The sequence below is a fragment of the Bufo bufo genome, chromosome 4 (genome assembly GCF_905171765.1).
Source record: "Bufo bufo chromosome 4, aBufBuf1.1, whole genome shotgun sequence".
Lineage (NCBI taxonomy): Eukaryota > Metazoa > Chordata > Amphibia > Anura > Bufonidae > Bufo > Bufo bufo.
The window spans coordinates 344,436-359,339 of NC_053392.1; the positions used below are offsets into that span (position 1 = coordinate 344,436).

Below are 14,904 nucleotides of genomic sequence, written 5' to 3' on the forward strand. Positions count from 1 at the left end.
TCCTTGTGGAGACTTATGAAGACTGGTAATCTGCACATAGCAAACATAAAGCAGGAGAACCTGCAGCACCAAGAACGATCCTGGCGAGCTCAAAAATCTGTTCTATTGACAGGAAACTGAGGAGGAGGTGGATCCTTTTAAATGATCTTGGAAGTTCCTGTGTCCTATCTGGGTGAGGATTGGCCTCTCACAGGTGCTTTTATGGGGTGTGATGGAAAAGGTAGCCTACTAGCAAAACACACCCCAGAAGCAGGGGAAGAAGACAAAGAAAACACCTGCTGGCCGAAAGGCGGGTTAACCTCTCCAGCTCCAGTCCTATGATGACAGAGAAGAAAAGGCTCTGCCCCTGATGAAAACTGCACCACCACAGATGCCCTTGGTGCCCTGAAGGAAGGGGGGGGGGGGGAATACTTACTCCTTTGATGCCCTGTGTCCTAGGTGTCCAGCCGGGTCACCTACTTCAGTGTCCTTCCCCCTGGAGAACAGCTATGCTGGGATAAGGGGAGTCACAAGAAGAGGTTATGGGAACGCTGGTTTGTGATGGCAGATTTGGTGATATGCCATCCCTCCTTACCTTCCAGAGATAGGGAATGAGCTCTGTGACCCTCTGGTCCCCTCCTAGTCATTGGGGTGACAGGAAGCTGCTACTACATTCCCGTACAGAAAAATACAAGCAAGAAAATGGTTTAGCAGATCTGCCAATCAGGTATCTCTGCCTCCTACAAACACTGAGGGCTGTATTAGACAAGGAGACCTCATACCAATGATGATAGAATAGTTAGCGACTCGTTAGCATTCGAAAGTTCTCACATTACACAGAGCAGTGGTCTCTGTAGTAATGCAATCGTTATAAACTCGCCTAGGACACCCCACATACAGTCTGATCTTCTACCAGGTGGGTGAAGCTCAGATATGCACAGCATGCTGAAAGATCATGGTCAGAAAGAATCAAAAGAAACTTTAATTAAGGGTCCATTCACACATCCGCAAAATGGGTCCGGATCCGGAACGGATCTGGACCAATTCATTTTCAACGGGGCCGCAAAAGATGCGGACAGCACACAATTCTTGTCCACAGACACGCCAGCCATGTGCGATCCGCAAAATGCGGAATGCACATGGCCGGTGTCAGTGTTTTGCGGATCAGAAATTTGAGGCCCACAAAACACTTGCAGACGTGTGAATGGACCCTTAGTGTGATTTTTGCCATTTCTTTCCATGTGTCCCCCAATAACACAGATGATAAAGAATGTTTGCCTGTGCTGATGAGATGATGGAGGTAGTATCCCACAAAACAGCCATGACAGCCCCCCCTGCTTACCCTGCTGATCGCCACATAAATCTGTCTCTTCTTCTGCTTCATCTTTAACCTCAACCTTAATATCCATCAGATTTTCATCCTAAAGAAGAGAAATGTAAAATGGTCTTTGGTTCAGTCCCTTTCTGGTCAGATTCTGGGGAGACTTCAGCTCCATCTACCTGATGGTTCTCTAGGAGCTTCTCCTCTGGACAGTCCTGGGAATACAGAGGACGGGGACATCTCTCGGGGGGATTTCCTTCTAGGAGTCTATCTGTAGGAAACACACAGGGACAGGAGAGATTATTACATGTGATGATGAGATGATGGGAGTAGTATCCAGGTGACCCTTGACAGCCCCCCCTCCTTACCCTGCTGATCGCCCCATAAATCCGTCTCCTCTTCTGATTCATCTATAACCTTAACCTTAATATCCATCAGATTTTCATCCTAAAAAAAGAGAAATATAAAAAGGTCTTTGGTTCAATCCCTTTCTGGTCAGATTCTGGGGAGACTTCAGCTCCATCTACCTGATGGTTCTCTGGGGGCTTCTCCTCTGGACAGTCCTGGGAATACAGAGGACGGGGACATCTCTCGGGGGGATTTCCTTCTATGAGTCCATTTGTAGGAAACACACAGGGACGGGAGAGATTATTACACGTGATGAAGAGATGATGGGAGTAGTATCCAGGTGACCCATGACAGCCCCCTCCTTACCCTGCTGATCGCCCCAAAAATCCGTCTCCTCTTCTTCTTCATCTTTAACCTCGACCTTAATATTCATCATATTTTCATCCTGAAGAAGAGAAATGTAAAATGATCTTTGGTTCAATAGCTTTCTGGTCAGATTCTGGGGAGACTTCAGCTCCATCTACCTGATGGTTCTCTGGGAGCTTCTCCTCTGGACAGTCCTGGGAATACAGAGGACGGGGACATCTCTCGGGGGGACTTCTCCTTCTGGATCCATCTGTGGAGACACAAGCACACAGTGACTGAATACATGGCCTCCTGTAGATTTGTCTATAGATCAGACACTTCTCTCAGCTCCATCACTTCTAGGGTTAGCGATCAGGGCCTAAATAAATGTTCTGCTACTCACCGGCTAAATCTCATGCTAATCCAGTTGCCCACAAAGAAATGCCAGGCTTAGAGCTACTCTTCCATCCATAGACCTGGCTTTTACTCCCTTCTTCTAATGGAATCTCGCCTGTATATTAATACTACTGGCTTTCTGTACAATAATCAAAAATATTCTGGATAACAGAACAACTGAAGATCTGAACTCTTTGGAGAAGCTGAAGCCGTCTCTAACTGTAAGGTAAATGTGCGGCGTTCCTTTCTTTCTGGTAGCTAGTACAGTAGAAATCACTGAGTCTAAACTGGCCACTCTTAGATAAAGACATTGGATGGGAAAGATGTCCTGTCCTCCCTGTCTGGTGGAACACAAGGGACCCTCTCATGTTCTGTCCCCTGGGTAACACATAGAGAAAGCGGAAGGTGTGATAGAGGATATCACCCGCAAGACTAAGAAAGTGCATCCACCACTGTAAGAAAATCCTAGGGAAGAGAATCTGTCACATTTCTTATCTGACCTGGTGGTAAACAGGGAAGGTCTCCCAATAGTGAGATATGTGGTGGAAGACCTCTTGGTTTACAGACCATTCCCCCACATTGCAATCTACATGTACCTCCTCTAATCCCTTAGATGGAAATCAGACAGGGATAAGGTGCGAGTCTCTGCTAGCCTCACAAGCTGGGCTCCTCTTGTCTGATAACATAGGATACGGGCAATGAGTCAAAAAGACAAAAAATATGACATGGTGTCAAAAGGCAGGAAGTGCTCAACCCCATATGCAGTGGGGCATCTATACCCGGGGGAGCAGATCCTGCACTTGTGGCCCGTTGCTAATGGCGATCCCCAGCAAAAATGCATACAATGGAGGATGCCTGCAGCAGACCACAAGTAGCACAAAAAGACATCCTACACAAGATAGAAAAATGTGTGGATGTAAATAGCTATATGAAATAAACATTAATAAGGAAGGTGCACTACTGTGGATGCAAACAAACAAGTCGGACTAAACCCTCAAACTGGTGTTAAAAATGAGAATTTAGCCAATATATGCTTATATGAAGGACAAATCTGAGCCCGAGCACCGCGCCAAGGTATCTCAAGTAGCTCGGGACCTACTTGAGATACCTTGGTGCTGGGGCTCAGATTTGTCCTTCATATAAGCATATATTGGCTAAATTCTCAATTTTAACACAAGTTTGAGGGTTTAGTCCGACTTGTTCGTTTGCATCCACAGTAGTGCACCTTCCTTATTAATGTTTATTTCATGGAGTCAAAAAAAGAGGAGAATCACTCTCATCTTCCTCACATTTTGGCAATTCTCCGCATGAACCATATCCCATCTCTCCTGAAATAGAAAACATGTAGAGAGCCCCCCAATGACCTCCCTATCCAGCTGTTTGCACAGAAACATAGGGGTGTTTCATCTGATTGAAACCTGTTTTTTTTTATTTACTTAACTCACATATATATCGCTGAAACTTTCTGCAACTTACACCTTCTATAGGATTAGTTAATCTGGGGCAGGTCTAGAGGACAATATAATGAAATGGAAAACCCTAGAGGGGAACTGAAGCCAAAACTGATCCTATCATTTTCTATGAGCTGCGGTGCATACGTGATGCCGGATCTGTGCACTGAAGTGCTGTGCACACATCAGGTATGTAAGGCTCCCGGTCGGACACAACTGGCACATGTGAAGCTGGCCCGACAGATGTGTAATATCCATATACAAATACGTGTGTCACACTCACTGCTCCACACCGGGGAATGACGCCAAGAGCTCCCGGGGTGGTGAGAAGATAGGGATGAGGGAGCTAGCACCATTTTTTTGTGGCATTCTAATCAGTTTACAAAAATATATTTCACCTGGTTGAACAACCATGTTTTTTTTATTTTTGGGATTATTACAAAAGGAAGGAAGGAAGGATAATTTCTTGATTTCGGTGGAAATTGTCAATATCTTAGGAAGGAATCCAGGGTCTAGTTTGAGGACCATCCGGTCTTAGGAAATTGTTAAGTAAGGTTCTCTAATGGAATTGGCCTGGGTTTCTCCTAATCGCCTTGCTGACGTAATTGCTATAAGAAAAGCAGTTTTAAAAAAGGACAGAAGTTTGATAGAGCATTCTTCTTTGGGTTCAAACGGTCCTGTGGTCAGACCATTAAGGAACGTGTTTAGGTCCCATGTAGGAGTACGAGATCTCAACAGGGGCCTCAGTCTTGTCGCTGCTCTAATGAATCTTCTAATCCATCTATGACTAGCAAGATCGGTATCAAAGAACGCACTGAGGGCTGAAACCTGAACTTTCAGAGTAGATGGTCTGAGACAATTCCAAGTCCAAACCTTGTTGTAAAAATTCTAATATATTCAGAATTTTTGGCTTCTCATGATTAGGAGATGTTACACCTGAACAGGAACAGAACTTTTTCCAAATTTTTTTATATATTTCCGAAGTTCCTTTCTTCCTATGGGATCTAAGTGTAGAGACCACTTTATCTGAAAGACCCTGACGTTTTAAGATATCGACCCCAGATATCTTAACAGATCCATGCTGTCAGTTTGAAGAGTTCTGGATGTGGATGCAAAATGGGACCTTGATGAAGAATATTGCATCTGATGGGAAGAATCCAGGGTTCGAGATAGAGAGTCCTTTGAGTGGAGGAAACCAACTCCTCTGTGGCCAAAACGGGGTAATCAGTATGAGAGTAGTACTCTCCTGAAGAGTCTTTTGTATCATCCTCGGGATTAGTGGAAATTGCGGAAATGCATATGCCATATCCCAGATCCACATCTGTGAAAATGCATCTATTGCCCAAGGATTGTCCCTGGGGTTCAGAGAGCAGAACGTTTTTAGTTTTGCAGTTTTCTTTGAAGCAAACAGTTCTATGGCTGGGGAGCCCCACTTGTCCTCGATTATCCTGAATTGAATATCTCCGGATTTAGAGACTATTCCATCTGATCCGAACTCTGTCTGCTGAGGTAGTCCGCTACTTGATGTAATGAACCGTTGAGGTGAACTGCTGATATTAACGTCACCTTTTGTTCTGCCCAGAAGCTTTTCTGACTTTGTTCCTCCTTGATGTCTGAGGTATGCCACGGTCGTCATGTTGTCTGTTAGGATCTTTATGTGTTCATCCTCTAGAATCCATGAGGCTGATTTTAAGGATTAAGGGTTGGCCGCTTACAACCGAGCACCAACTGCCATGGTAAAGTCTGTCTACAATCGCTGCTCCCCAGCCTGACTTGCTTGCATCCGTCTGTATGTGTATGGATGGAGACTTCTGCCATACTACCCCCTGAATTTGTCGACCACAAGAAGGATGTCTTTACTGGTTCGGAAATTGATAATTTCCAGTCTAATGATTTTTGATAACTGTCCCATTTCTTTAGTATCCAAAACTGGAGGGTACGGAACTGCGATTGACTCCAGATTACTAAAGGTATGAAGGTTAGAAGACCCAGACGGCTCATAGCTTCTCTGATGGAACATCTCCTCCACTTTTGAAATATCTCAATCCTTTTCCTGAGCGACTGTATTTTGTCCTGAGGAAGAAAGGTGGTCTGCTTTTGAGAGTCCAAATCTATCCCAAGGAATCTTGCTTTTGTTGATGGCTGGAGAAAAGACTTCCTTGGATTCACCACCCAACCTAGATCTGACATTAGGGACAAGAATATGTTCAAGTCGACTGTTTTCTGTATTGCCTATGATAAGGAAGTTGTCTAGGTAGAGAACTATTATTAGTCCTTCCTTCCTCAGATATGTCACAATCTCTACAACCAGTTTAGTGAACACCCTGAGAGCAGAAGAAATTCCGATTTGTAGTGCTATGAACAGGAAATGAAATATTCCCCCCCCCCCCCGGATCTCTGAGAGGGAACCTTAAGAATTTTTGAGAGGTCTGATGAATGAGAACATGCCAGTTATGGAATTTAGTGACTCCATTCTGAACTTCCTGTAGGTTATGTACTTGTTTAGGCATTTTAGGTTTATTATCGTGCGGTAGGAACCCTCCTTCTTTCTTACCAGAAAGAGACTTGGATGGAACCGGAACTATCACCCCTAGTTTTTATAAATCCTGAACACCCTGTCAGATTCTTCTCAGGGCATTCATTGATCCATGTTTTGTAAATTAATATCTTTTCGGAGGAACCAAAGAAAATTCTATTTTGTAACCTACCCTGATGACATTTAGAGCCCATGGGTTGGAAGTTACCTTTTCCTAGAGGTAGAATCTCCTTTAGCATCCTGCTTATCCTGGCGTAATTTTTTTGTCACCTGATTTATTTTGGGGATCAAGGAGGAACCCTTTTCCTTTACCCCCTTTGGGGTAACTCCAGTGCCCAGTTTTTCCTTTTCCCCTGTATTACCATAGGGGCGAAAAGGAATCTTCCACCTAACTGGTCTGCCCTCTGGGAAGCCCTTCTTGTCTGCTGCCTTCTCAAGAATTCTATCTAACACTGGGCCAAAGACATAGTCCCTGAAAAAGGTATAAAACACAATTTCATCTTTGAAGTTTCATCCCCAGAACCCAGACCAGGATTTCATCCAAAGCGCTCTTCTAGCTACATTTGATAAACTCGCATCTCTAGCTGAGAATCTTACGGATTCCATAGATGCATCCGCAAGGAAGGCTGTCACAAATTTTAGCAAAGGAATTGAATCAATTATTTCTTCACTTGGCGTTTTATATACCGAGGTTGCTGCAATATTTGTTTTAGCCCAAACATGGCTGCTTCCCATGATTTACGCATGAGACTGTCTTCTTTTCTTTCCAAGGAGGTCTTTTTATTTACTTTAGCCACCAGTACATACATTTTTGGAATCTCATCAAAAACTTTAGATTCAGATGCATTAAATAGCAGGCGGCCCTAAAATTCTCTAGATATACCCAGTCTTTTCTCAGGATCAGACCATATCTCTAAAATCAAGTCTCTGATATTTTCATTAATGGGAAAAACTCTAGCATGTTTAACTCTTAGGCCACCAAACATCTCCTCTTGTATAGAATTTTTTTTTTTATGTCTTCAATACCCATGGTAGCCCATAATGCCTTTCATCTGCCAAGAAATACATTTCTTATTTCCTTTAGCTATTTCACCATAGGATAAGGGGTCATTATCTTCCCATTTTCTGGAGGACGACAAGTCATCAACTAAGCCCTAAGAGTCCAAGGTGGAATGTACCATCAATTTTTGGCGTTTAAGTGGTATAAGTCCTGGGCTCACATCCGTCATAGCAGCAGGAAGAATCTAACCTCCACCTGAATCATGGTTGCTCCTCTCTAACAATATTTGAGATACATTCCATACAAATTTTCTTGGAATACTGATCCGGTCATTTCTTATAACAAGATATGCACTTTAAGCTCTTTTTAGGTTTCTTCTGTGCCTCTTTGGAGACCTATGTAGTCAAGAGGGATTTTATTACTTGCAGATGTCATAATATACACCTATTGTGCACAACCCCGAGTGTATATAAATATATACACCCTCCTTGGACCAGATTCATTCCATAAGGATAATATATGAGTGCCACCCTGTATACCATGTCTATACGAATTGGTGCCCCAGAAGATGCAACAGTAAAGCAATAGAAAATATATTTCCCCAACTAGGGACTTACAGGAGGCAGTGCTGGAGCACTGGACTCACACAGCTTGGCTTTGGTACGGGGACTGCCCGCGAGCAGGGGATCCTACCAGGAAAAAAAACAATAAGTGTCCGTCTGTAAGGGAGACAGCTGTCCCAGATACCTCAGATACATAAATGCAAAAACAAAGGAAATAAAAAGATATAAAGCCATCTTCATCTCCCTGACTTGCAGGGAGGTCTTTCTCTGCCCTGGCCTCTGTAGAGACAGGAAACACTGGAGAATGGTGGAAGGAGGAGGCAATTTAACCTCTCTCTGTTCCTGCCCCTACAGAGGTCAGGGGTCAATCTCCATATGTATGCCGTCACGGCGGTGATATGGAAATCTCCATTTCCTCATTTCCCTAGTTCTCTTCTGGCCCCTTTGTTTACATGCACTTGCAGAGCTGTGGGGGCGTTTAACAACAATCTCTGAGGGTGTCAACCAAAACTACGCCCCCCCCCCCCCCGCAGTCTGACTGCTGGGATACTTATGTTGTATGTGTGGGACTACAAGTCCCAGCTGTACAGTACAATGACTGATGATACAGGATCTTTCCCCTACTTGTTCTTCTGCAATGCTCTGCAGACAATTCCTCACAGCCAGCATAGGAGTACAGAGGAGAGGACTCCTCCAGTCTGTCAGCTCTATCCTCAGGGTGAGGAGGGAGGACTCTGTGCCCAACATTTATCTCCTCACTGCCTGGAGAAGAGGAAGCCCTGTAGCTGCTCAGTACCGGTGCTGCTGATGGTAGAAGGGGTTAAACTCTGCTGCAGAATCTAGTGGAGGTGAGACACAGGGCAGACAGCTCAGGCAGCAGACCGGGCAGTGCAGGAGGCGTGGCTAGCAGATCAGGCAATGCCAGGGGTGCAGCCAGCGGATCGGGCAGTGCAGTAGGCAAGGATAGCAGATCAGGCATATTAGGCAGTGCCAGGGGTGAGGCCAGCAGATGGGCAGTGCAGGAGGCGTGACCAGCAGATTGGGCAGTGCCAGGGGTGTGGCCAGCAGATCATGAAGTGCCAGGGGTGTGGCCAGCAGATCATGAAGTGCCAGGGGTGTGGCCAGCAGATCATGAAGTGCCAGGGGTGTGGCCAGCAGATCATGAAGTGCCAGGGGTGTGGCCAGCAGATTGGGCAGTTCAGGAGGCGTAGATAGCAGATCAGGCAATGCCAGGGGCGTGGCAGGCAGATCAGGCAGTGCCAGGGGTGCGACCAGCAGATTGGGCAGTGCCAGGGATGTGGCCAGAAGATCGAGCAGTGCAGGAGGCGTGGATTATGACTCCAACCAGCACAGCCTTCACAGTGAGGTTCAGCGCACAGAGGCAGACCTGCTGCCTCAGACGCACAGAGCAGAGAAAGAAGCTGACATCACAGGTCATGTGACAAAAGCTAACTAGGAGAGCGGGACAACTGGAGATGGAGATGAAGGAAGGGAATTGTAAACCTCTTATATCTGCTTTGATAGAAACATACAAAGAACAAAAAGATAACTTGGACAACCCCTTTAAGACTTTTTGCCAATTTAATAGACACATGGGACTCTCTGGAACTGATTTGGCTTTATGTAATAGGTACAGAAAATTAAGTATGGACATAGAAGAGTATCAGTTAACAGTCCCATCTCTGGAACGCGAAGAGGGAGAATTAACCTCACTGCCTAGCATTGAAAAGGCATGAGAAATACATTAGGGATATTCTGAGATTAATGACCCTACAGCCTCCCCGCAGATAGTCTGGGACTGATGGAAGCCATATTTGGGGCGTAGGTAGGTAAGGAGTATGAATCAGAGGAAATAGAGCTAAAAACATGAGTCCACGATAAAGGAAAGTTCATATATTAATCACCCAACAACTCAGCTTATGAAGAACTACTCCAGGCACAGAATAAGTAGGAGTTTTTGATTAATAAGGCCCACGAGGTGGTTTTCCTCTCGGGAAAGAGGAACTTCGTAGAAAGGTCCAAACCAGGAAGATTATGGAGTTTGGTTGTTAAAGGTCAAAGGACATCATTAATGATCTACAGAGTACTAGACGATGGTGATGTAATGAGCCGAAACTCATCCGAGACCACCTATCCTGTGACCTCACAAGCTGGTAAGAATATGCTAAATCATCCTATATTGCTTCTAAAGATATAACAAGCCCTCAAGGAAATTTCTGAGAAATCTGATAAATCCGAGATCTGGTAAATACTGCTGGTGTAACAGAGGACCTGATATTATCCTCCATCTCTTATACAATGTACACGCAGATACCACAAGATCTGGTAAATACTGCTGTAAGGACAGAGGACTGGATATTATCCTCCATCTCTTATACACTGGACACGCAGATACCACAACATCTGGTAAATACTGCTGTAAGGACAGGGGACCGGATATTATCCTCCATCTCTTATACAAGGTACACGCAGATACCACAAGATCTGGTAAATACTGCTGGTGTAACAGAGGACCTGATATTACCCTCCATCTCTTATAGACTGGACACGCAGATACCACAAGATCTGGTAAATACTGCTGTAAGGACAGGGGACCTGATAATATCCTCCATCTCTTATACACTGGACACGCAGATACCACGAGATCTGGTAAATACTGCTGTAAGGACAGGGGACCTGATAATATCCTCCATCTCTTATACACTGGACACGCAGATACCACGAGATCTGGTAAATACTGCTGTAAGGACAGGGGACCTGATAATATCCTCCATCTCTTATACAATGGACACGCAGATACCACAAGATCTGGTAAATACTGCTGTAAGGACAGGGGACCTGATAATATCCTCCATCTCTTATACACTGGACACGCAGATACCATGAGATCTGGTAAATACTGCTGTAAGGACAGGGGACCTGATAATATCCTCCATCTCTTATACAATGGACACGCAGATACCACAAGATCTGGTAAATACTGCTGGTGTAACAGAGGACCTGATATTATCCTCCATCTCTTATACAATGGACACGCAGATAACACAAGATCTGGTAAATACCGCTGTAAGGACAGGGGACCTGATAATATCCTCCATCTCTTATACACTGGACACGCAGATACCACGAGATCTGGTAAATACTGCTGTAAGGACAGGGGGACCTGATAATATCCTCCATCTCTTATACACTGGACACGCAGATACCACGAGATCTGGTAAATACTGCTGTAAGGACAGGGGGACCTGATAATATCCTCCATCTCTTATACACTGGACACGCAGATACCACGAGATCTGGTAAATACTGCTGTAAGGACAGGGGACCTGATAATATCCTCCATCTCTTATACAATGGACACGCAGATACCACAAGATCTGGTAAATACTGCTGGTGTAACAGAGGACCTGATATTATCCTCCATCTCTTATACAATGGACACGCAGATAACACAAGATCTGGTAAATACCGCTGTAAGGACAGGGGACCGCAGGGCCGGTGCAAGGATTTTTGCCCACAACAGGGGAAGCTACATTCAGGTCTGGAGACATGCTTTGCCAGTCCAGCACCTTTACCCTCTTGTTTCTTTAACAAGCCAGTGGTCGTTATCATTTTGGAATACAGCCCTGCGGCCCAGAAAGGAGGGGGATCATGCTCTGCTTCAGTATATCACAGGACATGGCGGCATTCATGGTTCCCTCAATGAACTGTAGTTCCCCACAGCCGGCAGCACTCATTTAGCCCCAAACCATGACACTCCTATCACTATGCTTGATTGTAGGCAAGACACACTTGTCTTCATACCCGTCACCTGGTTGCCGCCACACATGCTTGACACCATCTGAACCAAGTAAGTTTATCTTGCTCTCATCAGACCACATGACATGGATCCAGTAATCCAAGTCCTTAGTCTGCTTGTCTTCATCAAACTGTTTGCAGGCTTTCTTGTGCATCATCTTTAGAAGAGGCACCTTCTGGGACAACAGCCATGCCAACCAATATGATGTAGTGTGCAGCATATGGTCTGAGCACTGACAGGCTAACCCCACCACCCCTTTAACCTCTGCAGCAATGCTGGCAGCACTTATATGTCTATTTTGAGAAGACAACCTCTGGATATGACGCTGAGCACGTGCACTCAGCTTCTCCGGTTAACCATGGCAAGGCCTGTTCTGAGTGGAATCTGTCTTGTTAAACTGCTGTATGGTCTTGTTCACCGTGCTGCAGCTCAGGTTCAGGATGTTGGCAATCTTCTTATAGCCTAAGCCATCTTTATGTAGAGCAACAATTTTTTATTTTTTCATATCCTCAGAGAGTTCTTTGCCATGAGGAGCCATGTTAAACTTTCAGTGACCAGTATAAGAGAGAGTGTGAGAGCGATTACACTAAATTTTACACACCTTCTCCCCATTCACACCTGAGACCTTGTAACACTAACGGGTCACATGACACCGGGAAGGGCAAAATGGCTAATTGGGCACAATTTGGCCATTTGCAATTAGGGGTGTACTCACTTTTGTTGCCAGCGGTTTAGACGTTAATGGCTGTGTGTTGAGTTATTATGAGGGCACACCAAATTTACACTGTTATACAAGCTGTACACTGACTACTTTACATTGTATCAAAGTGTCAGATCTTCAGTGTTGACCCATGAAAAGTTATAATAAAATATTTACAAAAGATGATAATTACTCTTACCGGTAATTGGATTTGCCGTATAGCCTCCACAACGGCACTAAGCAGGAGGTTACCCCGCCTCCCAAGGATAGGAAACAACGTGGAGAACCAAGATTTAAAAGCCTCCTCCCCTTTACCTTCTCCAGTAAATATCCAAAAATCGGCAGAAATAATTTTTATTTGGGAGAAAAACAAATACATTAAAATTTTTATTGGAAAAGATACAGTCAATATAATTAGGGTGGGAAATCCCAGTGCCATTGTGAAGGCTATACGGAAAATCCAATTACCGGTAAGAGTAATTATCATCTTTTCCGTACCCCTCCCCAACGGCACTAAGCAGGAGGATTAACAAAGGAACAAGACTAGGGAGGGACTACTGCAGACAAGACTTTTCATCCGAAGGACAAGTCCCTGTTAGACAAAACATTGAGTCTATGATGATTAAAAGAAAGTTGATGGACTGGACCAGGTTGCCGCCTGGGACAATGATGATGAGGCATTTTCTGCCCATGAAATTGACATTGCTCTAGTTGAATGTGCTTTCAAACTTGAAGGTGTAGAGAGCCCTTTTCCTTTATAGGCCATAGAAATTGTCATTTTTATCCAGCGAGAGATTTTGCCCTGCATATTGGACTAGAAGACGATCAGACTTACTCAGATTTTTAGTGGCCTCCAGATAAGCCAGAACACATCTCCGGATATCCAGTGCTGCCATTTGGACTTTAAGGGTACTCACTCTTAACCCCTTATTCAGACCTTTTTGCAAAAAGTGTAAAATTACCTTGAAATCAGGTAGTAAGGTGGGATTCCAAGAATTCCCGACAAACTGAAGAAAAGTATTTTTATGTTCTAAGATAGATCTTAGACGTGACTGGTTTTCTGCTGGATAAAAGGGTGTTTATGAAACCATCAGAAAACCCCTTTGATTTCAGGAAAGACCGTTCAAATTCCAGGCAGTAAGATTCAAATGGTTGATCGTTGGGTGCCATGCCAGACTTTGTAAGAGAAGGTCCGGGATCTGAGGAAAGTCCCAGAAATCCCCTTTGGAGAGACTTAGAAGCAGGGGAAACCACGATCTCCTTGGCCAATATGGGGCTATTAGAATCACATGAGAGCCCTCTTCTGCTACCTTCATCAGGACCCTTGGGATCAGTTGGATTGGAGGGAAGCGTATAGAAGTCTCGCTGGTCAGGGACCCAAAAATGCATCCACTCTTGAACGAGAGGGAATAAAATTGATCTGTCTGCTTGTTTTTCTTGGAAGCAAAGAGATCTAGGTTTTGAGGACCCCTTTCTCTGCTCAAAAAATCCGCTAGAGTGTTTTCTTCTCCTTTTAGATGCACTGCGGAGATTGATCTTATGTCTATCTCTGCCCAGGAGAAGATTTGGAAAGCAATCTGCCAGAGGTTTTTGCTCTTTGTGCCCCCCTGCTTGTTTAGATATGCTACTGTGGTCCTGTTGTCTGACAGGATTTTGACATTTTGTGAGTGGATAGTTGGGGAAAGTGCTTTCAGTGACAGAAGCACTGCTAGAAACTCTTTTGAATTTGAGGATAGAGGGAGGAGATCTGGATGCCAGACTCCCTATACTAGCTGATTCTTGCAGTGGGCTCCCCAACCAGAACCGCTTGAGTCCGTTGTGATGATAACTTGGTCTGGTGACCGCCATGGTACCCCCTTGGTTCAGATTCTGTGGGTTTAACCACCATAAAGAGTTCTTTACTCGAGAGAGAAGAGTCACTGTCTTGTCTAGTGAGAAAGCACTTCAGTTCCAGGACTTCAGGAGGAAGTTTTAAATCCTTCCATGGAATTAAGCCCATTTGACTGCTGGTATCATCGAAGTCATCAACCCTAGAATTTCCATGATTTTTCGAAAGGATGCCTTCCTGAACAGACGAAATGATGAGATTGTTGCTATAACATCCTTCTACTTTTGTTGCAGAAGGAAGGACGTCATCTGATGGGAGTCCAACTGAATTCCCAGAAAGATTTTTCTCCTGTTCAGTCAGATCTGATTTGTCCAGATTTAGCTTCCAGCCCAGCTACTGGAGGGTGCTCAGCACTGCCTGTAGGTGTTCGCATAGTAGAATCTCTGATGACGCTGAGATGAGAAAATCGTCCAGGTACCGAATAAATATTATCTCTTTTTGATGAAAGATGCTTGAGTTTTCTGCCAATAACTTGGTAAAAATGTGCCAAACAGAGATAAACAGGCGGCACTCACCAATCGGTGCAATCTTATTTTATTTCCTCCAGAGCTGAATACATCAAAGCTAAATACATCGAG

General features: G+C 44.5%; 1 long non-coding RNA gene across 1 annotated transcript; it reads right to left on the minus strand.

The window, feature by feature from the left end:
* Window positions 1–1,531: 1,531 nt before the first annotated feature.
* LOC120998446 lies at window positions 1,532–2,222 on the minus strand. The gene is made up of 3 exons (XR_005778392.1): window positions 2,173–2,222; window positions 1,669–1,747; window positions 1,532–1,571 (listed from the first exon to the last, which is right to left on the minus strand). It is a non-coding gene; the product is annotated as an uncharacterized LOC120998446 (long non-coding RNA).
* Between the last annotated feature and the right edge of the window lie 12,682 nt (window positions 2,223–14,904).